This window comes from Trichosurus vulpecula, chromosome 2 (genome assembly GCF_011100635.1).
Source record: "Trichosurus vulpecula isolate mTriVul1 chromosome 2, mTriVul1.pri, whole genome shotgun sequence".
In the NCBI taxonomy this organism is placed as follows: Eukaryota; Metazoa; Chordata; class Mammalia; order Diprotodontia; family Phalangeridae; genus Trichosurus; species Trichosurus vulpecula.
This window is the reverse complement of record NC_050574.1, coordinates 134848965-134864926: the sequence shown is the minus strand read 5'-3', so window position 1 is coordinate 134864926 and position 15962 is coordinate 134848965. Positions and strand designations below refer to the sequence as shown.

Sequence of the window (15962 nt, the reverse complement as noted above, 5' to 3'; positions counted from 1 at the left end):
AAGGCACCACTGTGACCATTTCTATCACCGACAGCCCCGAGGGCCCCTTCCCTAAAAATGGTGCCTGCGCTGAGCTCCCGCAGACACAGATTCATCTTGATGGCAGCCTGGCCCCAAAGAGAGGGGATCAGACTTCTTTGACTCTCTAATTTGTTTGCCTCCACACCATAATAGAACTCCAGAGAAATCAAAGTTAACATATAATTCATTTCTAGAATCTCCTCAGAAAAGATCAACAGAGTTGCTTTTAGAAAAAGTACCCAACATATCAACCAATCAGTAAACACATATTAGGTGTCTACTATATGTCAGGCACTGTGCTAAGCGCTAGAGGCACAAAAAGAGACAAAAGACAGCCCTTGCCATTTAGGAGCTCACAATCTAAAGGGGCAGACAATGAACAAACACATACAAACAAGCTGAATACAGGGTAAATAGGAAATAATTAACAGAAGGAAGGCACTAGAATTAAGAGGGGTGGGAAAGGCTCCCTGAAGATGAGATTTTAGTTGGGACTTGAAGGAAGCCAGAGAAGTCAATAGGCAAGAGATGAGGAGGGAACGCATTCTAGGCATGGGGGACAGCCAGAGAAAATGCCTGGATCCAAGAGATGGAGGGATGGTATGTTTTGTTCATGAAACAGCCGGGTCAGTGTCACTGGATTGAAGAGTACAAGACGGGGAGTAAGGTGTAAGAAGACCGGAAAGGTAAAGGGGGGGAGGGTTAGGTTAAAAAAAAAAAGCTTTCAATCCCCCAAGAAGCATTTCGTATTTGATCCTGAAGGCAAGAAGAAGCCACTGGAGTTTATTGAATGGGAGGGAGACGTGATCGGACCTGTGCTTTAGGAAAATCACTAGTGGCTAAATGGAAGATCGATTACAGTGGGGACAGACTTGACAAAGGCAGACCCACCAGCAGCCTATTGCAATAGTTCAGACAGGAGGTGATGAGGGCCTGCACAAGAGAGGTGGCAATGTCAGAAGAGAGAAGGGAGTGAATGAAAGAGATGTTGCAAGGTGAAATTGATAGGTCTTGGCAATAGCTTGGCCGATGGGGGTGGAGCGGTGAGGGCCAAGGTGAGGGTGAGAATAAGAGTAAGGAGCCAAGGATGACATCTAGGTTTCCAGCCTGAGGCACTAGGAGGAGGATGTGGTCTCTATAGTAATAGAGAAAGGAGGAGGAGGTGAGGGTTTGAGGGAAAGATAATAAGTTTTGTTTTGTACCCACTGAGTTTAGGATGTGGGCTGAATCTTACTTTAGTTTGAGATATCTGAAAGGCAGCCAGAGATGGGAGATTAGAGGGCAGGAGAGAGGTTGGAGGCAGGATAGAGATGGTAATTAAATCCATGGGAACTGATGAGATCACCAAGTGAAGTAGTATAGAGGGAGAAGAGAAGAGGAGCCAGGGCAGGACCCTGAGAGACACCTGTGGTTAGGGGGTATGATCCGGAGGGGGATCAAGAAAGGAAACTGAGAAGATGTCCTGACAGCTCCAGTCAAATAGATAGGAAAAGCACCACAAAAGAGTAGTGTCCCAAAAACCTAGAGAGAAGAGGAGAGAGTGATCAACAGTTCCAAAGGCTGCAGAGAGGTCAAGGAGAAGAAGGGCTGAGAAAAGGCCATCGAATTTGGCAACTAAGAGATCATTAGTAACTTTGGAGAATGATAAGATCAGAAGATGGTTTACAAAGCGTTAAAAAGACAGTGAGAGGAGAGAAAGTGGAAGCACTGATTGTAGATGGCCTTTTTGAGGAATTTGACTACAAAGGACAGAAGATATATAGGACAATAATCAGTGAAGGTGGAAGGATCAAGTGGTTTTTGTTTTTTTTTTTCCCGAATGGGGGAATCATGGACATGTTTGTAGGCAGTAGAGAATGAACCAGTAGACTGGGACAGATTGAAAATAAGTGATAGTGTGGAGATGACAAAGGGGGCAATCTGTTGGAGGAGACAGGATGGAATGGGATCCTTTGAGCAGATAGAGAGGTTGACTTTGGTAAGGAATCAGATCACTTTATCATGTGGGAAAGTGGTGAAAGAGGAATAATGACAGAAGGCATGAGTGGTATGAGATGAGTAAGAGAGGAGAAGGGGGTACTCACAGTGAATAGTCTCAATTTTTTTCTGTAAAATATGAAGTAAAGTTTTCAGCTGAGAAGGTAGGGAGAGGAAAAGTAATGGAAGGTTTAAGAAGGCATGAAAAGATCTGGAAGAGTCACTATGGAGAGTAGGATAGTGAGTTGATTAGGGAGGTATGGTAGGATTGCCTTAGTAGCAGTGAGGGTCCAGTTGAGACTGTGTAACATAAATCTGTGATGGACACGATCAGAATGGTTGTGACTTTTTCCACCTTTGTCAAGCAGTGTGTATATAGGAGCAAAGATGGCAAATGGTAAGAGTGAGCAAAGGTTGAAGTTTGGCAGAGTGTAATAAGAGAAATAGTATGTGAGCTGTTGTTTGTCATTGTTGTTTGTCGTTCATTCTCAAAGAGGACCAATGATATCAGGAAGGTGATGTCATGACTTGCAAGTGAATTGGATTTAAGTGAGGCAGGGCTATGCAAAGTTACCAGCTTCACTCTCTCCTCCAGGGTCATCTGAGACCAGTGGCAAGATACAGATCAGGATGGAGATGGCCCCAGATGCAGTGGGAGATCTTGACCTTTTTAAGGTCATTCCCGGTCATTCCCGGTTCTCAGTTTGTCTGAGGCAATGTCCATTTGGTGATTTAAAGCTAGGTAAGAAATGAGGCAAAATAAATGGTCTCTTTTACCTAGTCAAAAAAGAATCAATTTGGGAGGAGAAGACCCTCAGGGTTTCTGGCCAAAACCGAAACAATTTCTATTTACACTCACTCTGAGTCATTAAAACCCAAACAATGACCAAGTAAAGCTTGGCCTGGGACCAATTTTTGGCCAACCAGTGAGAGCCATTGTGATTTGGGTTTAAGGCATGGTCTTTAAAAGAGAAATCTGGCTTGTAAACCCCCAGATATTTTGTGAGGTTTCAGCTATCAAAATTTACATTCCTTTGGGCAGAGCACTCACAGGTAAGGGTATGATTCCCTATGTGGACAGAGGGAGAGGAGGAAGGGTGGAAAGAAGAAAGGAGGAAAGGAAGGAAGGGAGGGAGGGGGGGAGGGAGGGAAGAAAGGAGGAAGGGAGGGAGGAAGGAACATTACCCAAGTGGAACTGGCCAGTTAGGTCTGCCCAGTAGGGGCAGCTACTACTACTCACAGATTGTTGTTTGTCCATGGTTCTCTAAGAGGACCAATTATGTCAGGAAAGGGATGTCATGACTTGCAAGTGAATTGGATTTAAGTGAGGCAGGGCTATGCAAAGTCACCAACCTCACTCTCTCTTCCTGATAGGTAGGCTAGATATTCAAGAGAGGAAGACAGTGTAGAGTTGAATTGGTTCACCAAAGGGCCAAGATAGGGAGAAGAGGAATGACTAGTATAGGAGAGATGTCCTGGGAGAAAAATGAGGGGTCAAGGTATTGTAGTTTATGGTTCAGATGAAAAAATAGGGCTTTGTAAGTGAAGGAAGAGGAACAAGTGAAAAGCCAACACATTATAGTCAGATTTGGGGATTTGGGAATTCTTGAATGTGGAGGTAGTACTTTTGTGGGTTATGTCGCAATCAAGGGTATGGTGATCTTTGTGTGTGAATAGGTTGAGGAACTGAGAGGTTAGGATGTTTGAGGGAGGGAGAATCAATACGTATGTTGAATTCTCCTTGTACAGGAGTTGGAAATGAGAGAACGATTGACAGCCATGTACTGAACTCATTGAGGAAGGAAGAGGAGTGACTTGGAGGTTTGTAAACAACAAATACCAGGATTTTGATTGGATGATTGATATGACTAGCATGAACTTCAAAGGAGGAGAGAATACTGAGTGATGAAAGTAGAAGGAGAAACTAGAAGCAGCAGTGGGGAGCAAAGAGTATTCCAATTCCCTCCTTCAACCAGTGAGCCAAAGGGGAAGTAGGAAGGGGTAAGGGTAGAGCTAGTGCTGGGAAAGGTAGTTAAGGAGGCTGTCACAAAATAAGTTTCAGCTGTAGCCTAGTGATTTATTTCCTCCACCAAAAATAAATGCTTAAAATACAAAAGATTCATAAGCATCCATTGATAAATATTTACATATTAAGGGAATGGCCAATGAGGACACACTTCCTATAGCCCATGTGGATACATCCCCTTTCTAGTGAGTTATGCAGAACATGAACAATATTCGCAGCTTGCTGCTAATCCAACACGTGGAAAGAAGGGGAGCTGGTTTTTGGCCATTTGTGACTGAGGCACCATTAGTGACTATGGGAAAAATCTTTTGTTTGACTCAGAAATTGAAAGAACTAATGACTCAGAAGAAGTTGAGCTGGAAATGAGTGTGCAAATGAAAGGTTAGATCTGACGATCTCTCACTCTTTTCTGGGCTGCTTTCTAGTGAAGATGACTGTTTTCTTGTGAGCTGCTCAGACCCACCTGGGCTGCCAAGTAACTAGGATTTTGGTGTCTGCTGTGTTTATTCTTTCCTGATTTTAGGTAAGTGAATACTGGAGATGGCAAAGTTCAGCTTATGACCTTGTGAGCTTGGAAAGGTCACCCTCAGGAACTGAAACCAGCAATAGCAGCAGCTGAGTGGGGAGGAACTAGCCTAAAGAGCGACCTGCTGGACCCACCCTTGAAGTAGGTTGTCAAAGATGCTTAGTTAAGTCAACAAGCGAGTCAACGAGAATGTATTAAATGCCCATAATGTGTCAGACACTGTGCTAAAACACTAGGGATGCAAATAAAGGCAAAAAGAGTCCCTGCCCTCAAGAAGCTCACACTCTAATGAGGAAATCAACATATAAACAACAATGTACTTACAAGACATACATGGGGTATTTGGAGGAAATCTCAGAGGGCAGGCCCTACTAGTATGAGTGGGACTACAAAAGTCTCTTTCCAGAAGATGGGATTTGAGCTAAAATTTGAAGGAAGCCAGAAAGCAGAAATGAGGAGGGAGGGCATTCTAAGTCACTGGGGGATAGAAAGTGAAAAGGCCTGGAGCCAAGAGATGAGCTGTCTTATGGAAGGAACGTCTTTGTTTCTCAAGGCCCTACCACAGTGTGTAGCACATAGTAGGCACTTAATAAATGTTTGCTGAATTGAATTTTTTAATTTAGCACTTTATTATGGATTCTTTTGTGTTATTCTTTGTTTCCCATCTATAAGTCTTATCTTAACATCAGTGTAACCCTTTAGAAAGAGAGGATCCCATCTTTAGAATGTATTTCTTGTGCATGCAGCACAAAGCCTGACACATAGTATATATGTAACTGGATACCAGATTTTACTGGGAAGCATGGAATGGCTCTGGAATCCAACTGTGCAAATTCTGGGAATTATAGTCCTAGACAGATGATGTTTTTTCCTTTGCTCTTGGAAAGAGATTGTTATGGAAATTTGTGCACAGACACACAGAGCCAAAGTGGCTACATGTGAAGATCAGCTAGAGTTTGGGCTTGGAAAGGAACAAGAACAATGGAAGGGATGAAATGGTGGTTGGAGGGAGAGAGAACCCCACTGGTATTTTGCAAGACAAGCTCAAACACTAGAGTCAGGGCACCACAGGCTTGGCTCCAGCAACTAAAGCCTTGATTCATTAGAAAAAAAAACACACTATGAGTACTTAGAATGGAGTAGGCTGTTGACTATTGCTATTCCTTGTGAGTAGTGTAAAAACAGTGAAGATTTAACTGCCTTACCCACCTTGTCCTATGCCTGCAGTTGTCAAGCATTTTCTACACAATTTTCTCTGTATCTTTAAATTATTTCTAATTTCTGATTTCATCTCCTAGAAACTATGAGTATTCTACAACTCATGTATATTAATTAAGTATATATGTGGTGGGGATGTTGGCAGGAGATATTGCACTGGAGGAAGCCAGTGAATTGCTTGGAATATGAAGAACTAAATAGGACAGAGATTAGAACTTTCATCCAAAATACTAAGGTTCAGGGCAGCTAGGTGGCACAGTGAGTACAGCGCCGGCACTGGAGTCAGGAGGACCTGAGTTCAAATCCACCCTCAGACACTTGACATACTTACTAACTGTGTGACCTTGGGCAAGTTACTTAACCCCAATTGCCCTGCCAAAAACAAAAACATAAAACAAAATCCTAAGATTGAGGGTTGAGTCAAATGGAAGAATATTGCGGTTTTGACTGTATAAAAATGCTTTAAATTATTTTTACATAAATTTTGTTTTAAATTTTTTAAAAATAAAATTCTTCTCCTAAATTTCTCAGCTAGATAAACCACATGACTTGGGACAATTTTAATCCTAGGATGCAGACTAATGGGTAAGTTAGATTCAGAGAACCTAGAGTGGCTGGTGTTTCTGTAAAGATTCTGGTCTCTGGGATGAGGGGAAGAATAGCGGTATGGATCAAGGGAAGACCACATGAACCCCAGCCCCTTCCCATGTTAGGAGAAAGGTATGATCTGAAAAGATGACTCAGTACTCAGGCAACCCCCCAAATTTCAAAGAGGCCAAGTTAGCACAGTGGATAGAGTGCTACATGTGGAGTCAGGAACGCCTAAGTTCAAACCTTCAAAAAACTTTCTAGCTGTTTGGCCCTTGGCAAATCACTTCATCTCTGTCTACCTCAGTTTCCTCATCCCGAAAACAATAATAACATTTACCTTCCAGGGTTGTTGTGAAGATAAAATGAGATAATGTTCATAACAGTGCTTCACAGTCCTTAAAATACTATGTAAATGCTAGCTAGTGTTGTTATCATTATTATGCCAAAGGGGAGGGGCTATTCCATCACTTATACACAATTCCATCTGCTGGATAGCTAGCTAGCTAGATATGCTTAGGAAGTATTTGTTAAATTTGAATTGACATTTCAGTATTAATCTTCCGGAAGTGTAGCAGATAGCTCCAGAACAGCACGAATGGCTGCCCCTCTGACCCCATTCTTGCTCTGGACTAGGAAAAACCCAGTATCACTGACCAGGGAGAGGTGGGACAGAGTTTTTCCAGCCAAGTGGTTGGTTGTTGCACCATGTTCCTCTTCCATTGGAGAAAAATGGAGTTCCTAGGAGGGCTAAAAAGTGTGCTATGCTATTCTGAGATAGCAAGCATACTGCTATGTATTCTCTTATATATAGTCTCCTCTCTCCTCTGGTTGTGCTGTTGTATTTACCTGTTTATGTTTCTCTTGGCTCCTGTGTATTTCAAAGTTTCTACTTAGCTCTTATCTTTCATTAAAAATTCCTGGAAGTCCTCTATTTCATTTAAGATTCATCCCCCTCCCCATAAAATTATACTCAATGTTGCTGGGTATGTTACTCCTGATTATAATCCTATACATTTTGCTTTTTGAAATACTATATTCCATGTTCTCCATTCTTTTATAATAATAGCTGTTAAATCTTACGTGATCTTGTCTGTTTCTCCTTAACACTTAAATTTTTATTCATGACTACTTGTAGCATTCTTTTTTGACCTGGAAACTCTAGATTTTGACTATAAGATTCTTGGAAGTTTTCGTTTGGGGGTTTCTTTTAGGAGGTGATTAGCAGATTCTTTCTATTTTAACTTTGCCCTCTTATCCTAATATATCCGGGCAGCTTTCTTTAAAGATTTCTTGAAATATGATATCTGGGCTCTTTTTTGGTCATGGTTTTCAGGTAGTACAATGATTCTTAAATTATCTTTCTTTGATCTGTGTCTGAGGTCAATTAGTTCTAATATGAGATATTTTGCATTTCATTCCATTTTTCAATCTTTTTTTACTTTGTTTCAATATTTCTTATTATCTCATGGAGTCACTAATCTCTGTTTGGTCCATTCTAATTTTCAAGGAGTATGTTACTTGTATAAGGTTTTGCACCTCTAATGCCGAGTTAATTCTCTTTCCGAGTCTTTTCTCCAAAAAAATCTCATTTCTTCTTTCATTTCCTTTCATTTATTTTCTTTCCATTTTTTCTTTAGCACTCTCATTTAATTTATAATATAATTTTTAAACTCTCCTTGTTAAGCCCTGCTTCATTTCCCCTAGGAATTCTAATTGAATTTATGGCCAAATTGTGCCTTTGAGGATTTGTTTGTAGGTGTCTTGGAATTATTCTTCTCTTCTGGGTTTGTGTCTTGGGCATGCCCTATTTCATAATAATTCTTTATCATTTTATCATTCTTCCAGCTTTACTTTCCAAATTAGGATTTTGTGTTAGAGGCAGGATTTACATATTTCTGGTAGAACAGTCATGGTCTTACATGGTCCTGGCCTCTCTTATCTGGGGTCCTGCTCATTTGGATATTGCATCTGTATTGTGTATATATACATAATATGTGTATACAAATAAATATGTGCATATGTTATATGTGATATAAAATATATGTGTATATATGCTCATATATGTATGTATGTATGTATACCTATACATGTGATATGTGATATAAAATATATGTGTATATATGCTCATATATGTATATATTTATGTATACATATACATGTGATATGTGACATAAAATATATGTGTATATATGCTCATATATGTATATATTTATGTATACATATGCATGTGGATGTAAACACACTTCATATGTAGTAACATTCCCTAGCTATTGAGCGCACTGTTCTCCGGAGGTCACAAGAGTGGCTCATGCCAGACAGCTGCAGACTTTCAGGAGACTTTCTGAGGTCTGAACAAATGCATAGTCTGATCGTTGCAGCCCCAGATTTGAGCCTAGGCAATATAGCTATAAAATTTCCCCAGGTGGAATTCCAGTAGACAGTCACTATCTCAGTTTCTGTGAACCAGCTGGAAGGCTCTGCAGTTCCTACAACTCTGCAGAATCACCAGATTACCCCTCTTCTGAGCTAGGAAGTGGAATCCGAGTTCCTTTTCTAGGACGAGAGCAATAGAGCTGCTGACCTAGCCCAGTTCCAAGGCTATGAGTCAGCAGATCCTCCTTTGGGGTTGCCACAGTAGCACTAAAGTCTAGTTTTGAGCCCAGGGGTTAAGTCCACAAGCCCAGCCCACCCCTGTTCCATAGATCCTATGCTGGGCACGTGCCTGTAGAATGAATTTGTGATCTTGGGCTGTAAAAAATGACCCACTGTGATTTTTTTTCCTTAGACTTCCCCATTATTACTTAGTCTGTTGCTCTTCTTAGATATTTTCAGGAGTAGTTGTAGGAGAAACTTCTTTATATTGCTACCTCCTACTCCATAATGTTTGATGGTTTCAATGTTTGTCATTCTTTTCTGAGAACTCCCATGCCTAGGGCCTATTTCAGCTCTTTTGCTAATCAGCCACATCCAGCTGGCATAGCACAAAGTTGCTCAAATCAATTGTCTTTCTTTTCGATAATCTTGAATTCCCTCTGTGGAAAGGACCATAGGATGACTTAATATTTGGATTGAGGTGAGTTCCTTTCAGTTTCCATCATGCCCCTGGCAGCTAGCACCCAGGGCGATTTAAATGATCTTAGAACTTCAGCTGGCAACACTCAAAGGGAGTCCTAAGAACGTGCCCTATAGCTGTAGGATCATAGATTTAGAGTTGGGAAAGGGACCTTTGGTTCCAACCTCTTAATTTTACAGATGAAGAAACTGAGATCCACAGAAGCAACATGACTTGTCAGGGTCACAAAGCTAGTAAGCTGGGGCAGCTACATCTAAATCACTGCCCTCTTTGTATTTGCTTTTTTGAAACACTATGAGTTCTTTTCTAAAAGGAAACTTGTTCTTTTAGAAGGTACTTAATACATTTTTGCTAGATTGAATTTGGTTGAAGCGAACTTCTCTTTTTCTTTTATTTCTACAAAGAAAGTTGCTTAAATTTGTTGATTCAAGACAATTCAACATTTAGCAAGCAACACTCTTAAGATATGTTACACTAGGTCCTTTTCCTATGGGTGAAAGAGGATATTCTGTCTGTGAAAGAGCTCTTTTTTTCTCATTATAAGCTGGAACTTAAAAAACCATTCCCCTGGGAAAGAAGGGAGCATACAGCATGTTCAGAGTAATGAAGTAGTTGGAACTAGTATGGTGAAAACAGGGTGTCAAATGTCTATCAACCCTCAATTCCTTGCAATGAAAAAAGTGCTATTATATTTTTGTACATAGGCAACCTTTCCTTCTGTCTTTGGTTTCTTTGGGATCTATGCCTAGCAGTGGTATCACTGGGTCAAAGGGTATGCACATTTTCATGACATTTTGGGGTATAGTTCCAAATTGCTTTCCAGTATTCAAAGGTCTTTTATTTCATCCATACTTGGTCTTCAACCAAAAATGTGTTTGCATACAAAAGGTCAAGGTGAGACTAATTTGTGTAAACTGGCAGAAAAAGAGGAGCTTAAGATAAAATCTAGGAGTGTTAGCTACTGCTCTTCATCTCTTATGGAGAAATGAATAAGAGGAAATGGTGCATATGGCACAGCATAAAGATGTAACTTAGACCTACAGAAGAACTTCCTGCCATTGACAATTGTTAGACCTTGGACTGGAACACACAAGGGAGTCTATGGAAATCTTCTCTGGAAGATTACAAAAAGGACAAGGGACAGAATTCGATTTTCATCTAAATGTAGCTAGCTTAATAGAGGGGAATGAACAAGAAGACCTTTCATGGGCCTTTCTAATACTGTTACTTTTAAATAAATAAAATAAAACAGAAAGCATGGGGGAAATTTGCCTTCTGGAATGGTTGCACCAAATCACAGCTCTACTAAGAGTGGATCAGTGTGTCTGTCCTCCCACAGCCCCTCTAACAATCTCCATTTTCAACATTTGTTATTTTTGAATTGATGGGTGTGTGGCAGAGTTATTTTAATTTACATTTCCCTCATTACCCATGATTTGAAGCTTTTTTTTTTAAAAAATGGATGTTGACAGCTTGCATTTATTCATTTGAAACTTACCTATTTCTGTTCTTTGACCATTTCTGTACTGGTAAATAGCTCTTATTCTCACATATTTTTATCAGTTCCCTACATAGCTAAGCTATCAGACAGTTTTGCTACAAAGATTTTTCCCAGTTTGATTCTTTCCCTTCTGATTCTAATTGAATTAATTTTGGTTGTGCAAAAGCTTTTCAATTTTATATAATCAAAATTATCCATTTTTTCTTCTATGGTTATCTCTAGTCTTTGATTAGTTAAAAATTCTCCCTGCAACCATAGTTGTGAAAAGTATCTTTTTCCCTTCTCTCCCAATTTTTTTATGTTATGATACTTAATACATAGGTCATGTATACATTGAGAACTTACTGTGATGTATGGTGTAAGCCATTGATCTAACATTTAATTTCTGACAGCTTCCCAGTTTTCCTAGTAGTTTTTTCAAATAGTTTCATGAAGTTGACTCTTAGTAAGTGCTTGTCGAGTTGATTTGATTTAAATCCCCACACTTAGGCTAGGGGTAGCTAGAGGCAGGGCTGACCTTAGAGTGTTTGGGGACCTGGGCAATTTTGGGGGGATGGGGAGGGATTGTCTATATAAACAATTTGATTAGAAAACTAGAGAGCATATGTGAGGTATGCTCATTTACCAATGAAGACTTAGAATAATTATCTTACAATATTCCCCTTTTCATATGACATATTGGGATTTAAAACACTAAACTGTACAGACAAAATCATTGCCTAAATTTTGATTTCTATTGTAGTTCAGTGGATCACTTGCTTTACAATTTCATGCAGCTTGCTGTTTAAAGAATAAGTCCACCCCCATCCTCCATCCTCCCAGCTATTTAAGACAGTATTGGTCAGATATTCCAGGAAAAGTTTACACCCGTGACAACTTCTGTCACTCTTAGGCTACCCGTCCCTCAGTATGTCATAAATATCTACATGGCACAAATCAAAGTGCCACAAATAGCTTTATTTACAGAAAGTGTTTTCAATACTATTTGACAACTGATTTCTGAAAGTTATACTGCCTTGAATAGCTCAGTATCACTCCCCAGTAATACACATTCCAAGAAAAATTGAAAATGTTGCCCTTTTTTGCATGTATCAAAGAACAAAACACAGTGAATAAAAACTTTATTGGACATGAGAACTCTGCTTTGGTGCACTTCAATTTTTAAAAAAAAAAAAAAAGGCTTTTAATAGAAGGCCCTGATAGTGATACTCATTTTTAAGGAATGGATAACTTTAAAGACTTTTTTGTTGTTGTACCTCATACTAAAGTTTACGTTGTTATTTTAGAATAGTATTTGTTCTGTTATCAGTATAACTAGACCAGAGGATAAAATGCTGAAATCTCAGCTATAATGCTATATTTCTTGAAATTAAAATAATAATTACTTTGTATTAAATGCACAAAATTCAACAGAATGATAATTTAAGAAAATGAAATCAAGTGGAGCTTATGTTTTAATTGTTGATACAAACTTATAACAGTATTTTAATATTAAAAATTTTATTACATCTTTTTTTGTTTGCACTATTGTTTATGACAGTTTAAACACACACATATACAAATATGAAAAGTACAAAAGTTAAATAGTCTTTTTGTGGTTATTCAGTTATTTCAAATCATGTCTGACTCTTCCTGACCCCATTTGGGGTTTTCTTGGCAGAGATACTGAAGTGGTTTGACATTTCCTTCTCTGGCTCATTTTACAGATGAGAAAACAGAGGCAAACACCTTCAAGCTCTGAAGCTGACAAAACATTCAGCCAAAATTTGTCCACAGTCAGACAGCCAGTAAGTATCTTGGGCCAGATCTGAACTCAGGAAGATGAGTCTTTCTGACTTCAGGCCCTGCACAAACTCTGCAGTCTCTAACACAATGTTACTTCTGTAACAAAAGCACCATCCTCCCCAAGATGATAAACTAGCTCAAATGCATGTTTTGATGGCATTTGTCAATCTACCCCTTCTTTAAATAGGAGAATTTTTAAATTTAAGCTTATTACAGTTATAATCATAATATTAATGATTATGATGTATTTTTAAAGCAAATTTGAACAACAGTAGTTTATTTAGTGAATTACTAAGAATTTAGGTAGAGCATTCAGAATTTTGAAGCAGCCCATGTAGGACATATTAGAACTTCTAAGAAGCAAATACTGGGCTCATAATATATGCCACCAATGGATCAACATTCCCCAACGGCAACGTGATGTATGACATCCCATCTCCTTTCTCAGTGTCTTTACATAGACTGGACCCCATGCCTGTTATTCTTCCTTCTTTACTTACATCTTTTGAACCCTTCAGGCCTCAACTTCAATGTCACCACCTTCAAGAGGCCTTTCCTGAGTCTTCCAGTTGTTAGCTCCACTACACATCACCGGGTATTTACTCTGTATACAGCCTGTACTTACTTATCTGTGATCTTGCTGTCTCCCCCCCTGGTAAAATGTAATCTGCTTCCTGAGGACAGGGATTGTTCATTTTTGTATTAGTATGTCCAGCACCTAGCACAGTATCTGACACACAGAAAGGCTCTTAATGCATGCTTGGGCACTGCCGTTAAGAAGATGAAGCTACAATCCCTGCCCTTATGGAGTTTACAAGTTATGACATGTAACAAGTGGGCTAGAGCCATCTCCAATGGTTGTGGGAGCTGATTACTAAATTTTCAGTGTGAGCGTTCTTCAGAAATTGGCAAATAGATCAAGACTTCTTCTACAGGTTTGTTTATTGTTCCCAGAGGGAACTCCAGAGTGAGGACCCAAACCAGATTAAAATGTAATTGGGAAATGTTTAACAAAATAAATAAAAATGCAATACAACACAAATAATGTTAATTTATGGTTTTCTAAGTCAACATGTATCCCAAAGGGATCTGTTTCTATTTGAGTTTGAAATCACGGGTCTAGAAAGTGATGGAGAAAATGTCAATACTGTAGATTAAACTTGGTTGTTAAACATTTACCAGCACACCCCTACAAGTACACAGATAACTATAATGTGGGGTGGGTTATGACAAGTGCAAGGTCGAGATACAAAGAGCTCAAGGAAAATTTGGGTGGGAAAGAACTTAGAGCTTTGAGGATCAGGGAAGAGGTGGCTCCTAAGTTACAGTTTTGAGGGAATAGGAGGTTTCTGACAGGCTTGAGATGAAGGGGGAGTGACTGCATTCCAGACCTGGAGGACAAAGACAGGGGATGGCACTTAGAGTTTTGAGTAGAGCTCCCAATCCAGTCTGGCTGGAGCGTAATAATTGTATAAAACTAGTTATTCAAACAAAATGTAGCAATACACAATTTCAAATAAAGTATGGAATGAAATAGCACCACCACAGAAACTATATAAAAAGCTGCAAAAAGTATGAGGCAGTTGTGGCATAGTAAATAGAGAACTGGCTTGGCCTCCACCCAGTGTAAGACCTTGGGATCATCAGAATTTGGCTCAGATCTCTCAAGGGCTCTGTTCACCTTTAAGCTCTGAAGTTAACAAAACATTCGGCCCAGAGAAGATTTATTAAAGGTGGTAAGGACGCAGAAAGGGGCAGTAAGAAATAGTCCCCTTCTGGCAAGCTCCTCTCCTTCCTGAGGTTGTGAGGTCCCCATAAATTCACAGACAGCCTAGTGAATAGAATTGAGCGACTCCATGAGGGAGGAGTGTCTCCCCTCCTGCCTGCTCACATCTACACCACCCCCTTTCACTGCTGCTCTGCAGTCCTAACAGTTCTTGGCTGAGCTCCCTGACTGCAGTCTCTCTCACAACAGCACAGCCACTTCCAGTAGACCCGCTCCTGTGCTCTTTGGAGCTCCGGACCCCCTGGAAGCTGCTTCCCTTCCTGGTAACAAAGGCACTAGGTTGAAAAGGTGCCACAGATCCTTCTTTGACATCAGTCTTACTCCCTCAGCTTGTTTGTGCCTTACAACAACAATCCTTCCACTTCAAATATCCTGGGTGTTTTAAGATATATTAGACTGATTAGTGAAATTTGCCAGAAGTAGTTTCCATTAAACTTGGAAATGGAAAGACCTAGGTTCAAATCCAACCTTAGATGTTTACTAGTTTTACAACCCTGGGCAATTCATTCTCAACCTAACCTATAAAAAGGGGCTCACGGTAGCATCTACAGCACATGGTTTTTGTGAAGATCAAATGATACAATGAACTTAAGTTCATTAAGGTATTTTGCAAACCTTAAGTGTTCTACACACATTAGCTATTAACATTATTAAAGGTGAATAATGTTCATTGTCCAGTCCCTGGCTCTGGTGAGTCCTTCAAATACTTGCTCCACCAGCTCACACCCACTGTCCTTTGCTGGTTTATCTGAATTGTGATCACTTTCTGTACACATGTGTGGGTGTACATGCCAGAAATAAGTACAAACTCAGCAGCTTGGATTTTAGGCAATTTGGACTTTCTCTGAAGGAGCTCGAGGAGCAAAAGGTAGAAACGTTATTAATATACATGTTCTTTTTTTCTCCTTTCTGCCTTTCCAGGGAAACTATAACAAATAATCATGATATCCAAGCCAAACAAATCCAAAAGAACCACCAGGAATCCCAAATGTGCAAATGGGCCAACGGTCTTCTGCAGAACGTGTCCATATGGGAGGGAGAAAACAACAGAAGTGGTTACAGGACTTTCCTATGAATGGGAGCTGCCAATACAGGCTCTGGAGAAGTCAACCGAGAAGCCAAATACCAGCATTTGTTTCCCAAACATTGATTAAAACAAATATTTTTTCAGTAGCCATAGCTTTTTGATCTATTTTTGCATAGAAAATGAATGTAAAAATAATGTGGCTTTCTCATGCCTGCCTGACATTCAGAATTCTGCCTTTTCTGCCTGGTACTAAGGGGAAATAGCACATAAGACCCTTTCTTGGTCTGAGAGCCATAGACAGATGAAGAACAGGTGAGACCCTGGGGCAACCCTGCCTTAAGGAGCCCCCTCCAAGGGTAGTCACTATTTACAATGCTATTTAAAGAGCAAAATGGAATGTGGGGTCCCCTACTAATCACTTAAGGACAGCT

At 39.9% G+C, this 15962-nt stretch overlaps 1 long non-coding RNA gene across 1 annotated transcript; it reads left to right on the top strand.

Moving 5' to 3' along the window:
• The first annotated feature begins 4602 nt into the window (after positions 1 to 4602).
• LOC118835805 lies at positions 4603 to 15591 on the top strand. Its single transcript, XR_005009521.1, has 3 exons — positions 4603 to 4691; positions 12640 to 12720; positions 15426 to 15591. It is a non-coding gene; the product is annotated as an uncharacterized LOC118835805 (long non-coding RNA).
• The last annotated feature ends 371 nt before the right edge of the window (positions 15592 to 15962 follow it).